Source organism: Opisthorchis viverrini (assembly GCF_000715545.1).
Source record: "Opisthorchis viverrini unplaced genomic scaffold opera_v5_67, whole genome shotgun sequence".
NCBI lineage: Eukaryota > Metazoa > Platyhelminthes > Trematoda > Opisthorchiida > Opisthorchiidae > Opisthorchis > Opisthorchis viverrini.
The window spans coordinates 306,261-311,073 of record NW_008751722.1 but is presented as its reverse complement, the minus strand read 5'-3'; positions in this window follow the sequence as shown (position 1 = coordinate 311,073).

The window sequence follows — 4,813 nt, the reverse complement described above, 5'->3', positions numbered from 1 at the left end:
TGACCACACCGGCATATGTGATGAAATCCTCAGTATCCCTTTTGGTAATCTTGAGACACTGATAACGAATATTGAACAAGGAACTTTGCTCACCGAATATTTGGGCCAGAATTTTGACAGCATCTGCGAAACCAAGGTCACGAGGATGTTTGGGGAGTATGAAATCTGTGAACCGATCGTGTTCAGCTGTTTCCAGTTTCCGCAGCAACAGACGAACTTTCCATGCATCATCAAACTGAGCAAAGTCGGTTTGAAACATGTCTTCATATTTCCCCAACTAACTTTCGAAAGTTCGTCCAGATTCAGCATCAAAATTGAATTCGGTAATTGAGCTGGCAGCAGCATCTGCGGAAGAAGACGCTCAACTGTAGCTGGCAGCAGCATCTGCGGAAGAAGACGTGGGCTCAACTGTTTTTGTCGCATTCACCGACATACTGCGCATCAGAGATACATTTGAGCTCCTTCGAACTGCTTCTGTTGTTGTACGGTCGGTTGGTGTACGGTCGTGCAAATCTGTACCGGTCCCTTGGCTTCCTGCTCCGCCCATTATGGTATGTCAAAAGGCACGGTAGCTCTACACAGACCCTTATGGAGACAAAGGAAAATCACTACTACTGTATTTATAGGGTAGTCAGAGAGTGTTCCACAAGGTCGTGCCATAATGTCCGTGAGGGGGCGAGAAGCGTCGAGTCAAAGGTGCTTGACTCGGATTGGCTGGCGTTCTGACCAATCAGGGCATGCCTTCGTCTGGCCCGTGTCCTGCACGTGATACATGCGTCCAAATGACGTGATGTTCGGTTGTTAGGGGCGGCTGGTCCCCGAACACATTGTCAGCGATGAGGAAATTATGTCACAGGCCGCTTTAGCCAACTTACTAACATTCGTAACTTGAGGAGCTAATTCTGTACGGTTCACTGCATGCCAATAAATGATACTTGAGGGCAGGCTGTTGGGTCTCCAATGTCTTCGCACTATTAAGTGTGTGGACCGGATGATCAAGGTTGCGTGGTACGACTAACCACCCCGCGTTATCCACTGATTCTACGGAGAAATAATGGGGGTCATGTGGCTGAAAGAGTGATCTAGAGTTAATAAGACAATAAAGCACAATCTGACTTCCGATATGAAGAATAAAGTGACTGCTCCGTCTCATAGGTTTTCACTATACTGCACCAAACGCGCCTTCCTACACACGTACTAAAAAACCACCATTACTTTGAACATACTTTCTCTAGACATGCACCAAATGTCGACAGTTGACTCCTAGTTCATCGTTCCAAAATGTATGTTCCCCGACGCCATGGATTCCAGCATGTGGTCTAAGGATCAACTACTAAGGGAATATACAGCGTGCATTGCCCAAACTGTCATACTTAACACGTTGCATTTAGGTATGTGCGAACGGTTTCTATATTGTCATCGCGCACTCAACGTGCATCATTCGTCACACGATTTAGTCTCAGTTGAGATGACTCAGTGGTTAGAGCACGAACTTACTGACCGGAAGGTCCGTGGTTCGAACCCGACCTCTGCCGTTTGACCTCCTCTGACTTGGCTTAGGCAACCTGACTCTCAGCTCTGAACGGTTTCTATATTGTCATCGCGCACTCAACGTGCATCATTCGTCACACGATTTAGTCTCAGTTGAGATGACTCAGTGGTTAGAGCACGAACTTACTGACCGGAAGGTCCGTGGTTCGAACCCGACCTCTGCCGTTTGACCTCCTCTGACTTGGCTTAGGCAACCTGACAGTATCTCAGCTCTCGTACTTCCTTCCGGTGGCATGGCACCGGAAGGGTGCTACAGATAAATGGTCTGCCACATGGGTACGAAGAGGATAACATATTACGTCGCCCACAGTGCAGCTCTCGTGAAAATGTACGGAAACAAATTGTTGATCTGGTTGCGACCACTTGTTGCTTAGCTGCTTGACTCGCTTGGGAATCGATTCGCAAACGTTTCTTCGCCCATCGGAAACAAACTAAAACGATATGACGACACATTAACTCCCTGTAATAAGACCATCGAAAAGCCCAATGAATCCGATTCTATTAAAGATTATCGCTTTAGGAGCGAATGAATGAGTTGACTTTCGCAAATGCTGTGCGCAGGAACAAGGTAGCATTCAAAAGAAAGCCATTACAGGAAGAGCCGTGAGATGAGTTGATGTGAATGCGATTCGGAAGGATTCGTAAGGGAAAAACGTACAAAAACAGCCATACCTTCGGACATCAACCAACTCATCAGACAAATATCAAATTTTGAAAAGATGCGGAATGAACTAATAAGCCGGGGAAAAAACAACGGAAAATTGGATCGTGGTCATTGTTGCGTCTCTACACAAAGTCACACGCAGCCTTTTTACTGCCTCCAAAATGTGATACCGAAACTGGACGCATGGATCGTGGCGTTAATGTAGAAACCTACACGTCTCAGACAGAATACGCTCTTCCGGGGTTAGGAGAAGTTGAGCCTCTGAACAAGTCGCGCGAACGAACTCTCGTTCATATGGGGAACTCAGACAGAATTGGGATGTTTACTGCGAAACCACAGCCAGTCTACTGTAGTTCACAGAGTCAGAAGAACACGCAAGTATGGACACGGGTGTATTGAATACACGCGGCCAAACTGTCCGCTTTCGTGGCGGTAAGCAAACAGCTGTTGAATGGTACCTACCATAGCCAGCGGCAGTTAAAGTGAAACAGGTTTGGATCTTCAGCTATTACACACTGCATGAGCAGCGTTAAGTAGAGTAAGGCAGATGCCTTTGCACTGGATGACTAATTTACATCAGATTATTTCACAATGGCATCCTAGGTAAGTGCTACAGCACTTCACTATTCGCTGAAACATTTGCCTAAAATTCCGGAATATTAGTCCATCGCAAAGGTATGCAAAACACGAGGTCATTAGTAGGGCAGTGGGACAGATTAAAAACAAGCCAGTCAGCCAAAAAGCGTAATATACTAAATGTCGAAAACAGATGAAGACGGCTTGGATGTGGGGTGGGCAAAATAACATCATTTGATTGGATCACACTCGGATATGTCGCTGAGGAATGTTTGTAAACAGAGACACTGGAAAAATATGTTTATTGGGAGAAAAATTAATATTTCGGAATTTTGAAACAATGATAATGATTCGGTCATTGGCAGACTAGCTAGCGCTTGATTCAACCCAGTTTTTGGGTAACCAGACAGCTACAACCGATAAACACATCACCAGGGAATTTGACCTTGATAACAAGGACAGAGGACAGGCAGTGGACAATGAACGAACTTCAGTTCCGCTGCACAAACCATCCTCTGTTTTTTCGAACGTTTTTTTTGCCTCATCCAAGATTTATTGCCTCTCTCAGTTGGGTTTTATCTATTCAATGAAATGCTAAGATGTGGATATCGGCTCCATGATGACGTGGCTTACAAATCTATAGTTTAGGCTAGATGAAGTATGCCTTCATAGACATTTGTGTGTAGTGATCCACGCCCCAGTAACCTAGTAAGTGTGCGATCGGATCTTTCGTTGTGTTGGCTGAGATCTAAGAATCAGTTTTCATCCAGAGTCAATACCACATTTTAAAATCCCGCTTGCCTTAAAGTCCATGAAGTACTTTAGTCTGACTGGGCATTCCCCTTAGCATTGTACCCTCCGAATGAGGGTATCCCGAAGAGATGCAACCATTGCCACTCAATCTTTTTTAGAACAAAACGCAAATGCTAGGTCTTGAGCTGGATAAATATAAAGGGATGGCCAGGCTGAACTACACTTATTGATGCAGAAGGGCTTTGAAGACTGACACAGTGTACCGTGAAACTAACAGGCTCTTGCTGATGAGAAGGACAACCAAAGCACTGTTTGTCTGAACACATCTCATGTGCGGTACAGGGTGCACGAAACGCAGGATGCGCCGATGTTCACTGACCTTGATCACAGCTGTCCTCGTTGTTGTTAGAATAAATCCTCCCGAATTATATGCTTTGCGATTCTAGTGAGAGATTAGTTCGCCGGCAAAAAGTCATCGTTTGTAGCGAAACAGCAGCAACGTCTCTGAGCAGTTTGGGCAGATTTCTCAGGTTACCATGCCTTGCCAAGAGATAGTACGATATGTAGAAATAAGAGGGCATTAATCTGGTGCTGAAAATGTGTGATTCGTCTTGTAACAGTCCTTCATCCTGCTTGGCATCACTCCAATTGAGGGTACATTTCGCATGCTCAAAAAAGGAGTACGATGTTTGCTTGGATTATGTGGCACTTTTTAAACGCTATTGAGTGTAAAATGTCAAAACAATGAACGTACTCTCGTCCGAGTCCCATCAAGTTTCTTCATCATTCAATCATTCCATCATAATAGTAGTAGGCTTATTCCGCGTGCACCTATCCGACTGAATATTCATGACTTGGGACAGGTGAATATTCTGAAACTCCCCGCCTGTGAAGACGTAGACGGTAATGCACGTACAAAAGCGTTGATACAACACAGAGTATCGCACATGTCCGCAAACCTTCCGGCTCATACTTCCTGCGGTTCAAATCAGAACTTTCGCAACAGTTCAGCAAGCTCTGTTCGAAGTTCTAGCGTGCCTTTGAAAGGAAAGGTACATGTAGCATACGGATCGACGTCATCGAATGACCATCAGAGTGTGGCTTAAAAGACCGCCTAAGCGGTAGGAACGTGTATTTGACTATGGTGTACACTGCTTCTAGAACAGCCTGTACGAAAATCATATGTCTGTTTTGCATGCCTTGTTGATCGGGAAACCGTGTTCTTTGGCTGCTGGAAGACGTTTTAGAGAATCTGTAATTCGGGAAGGT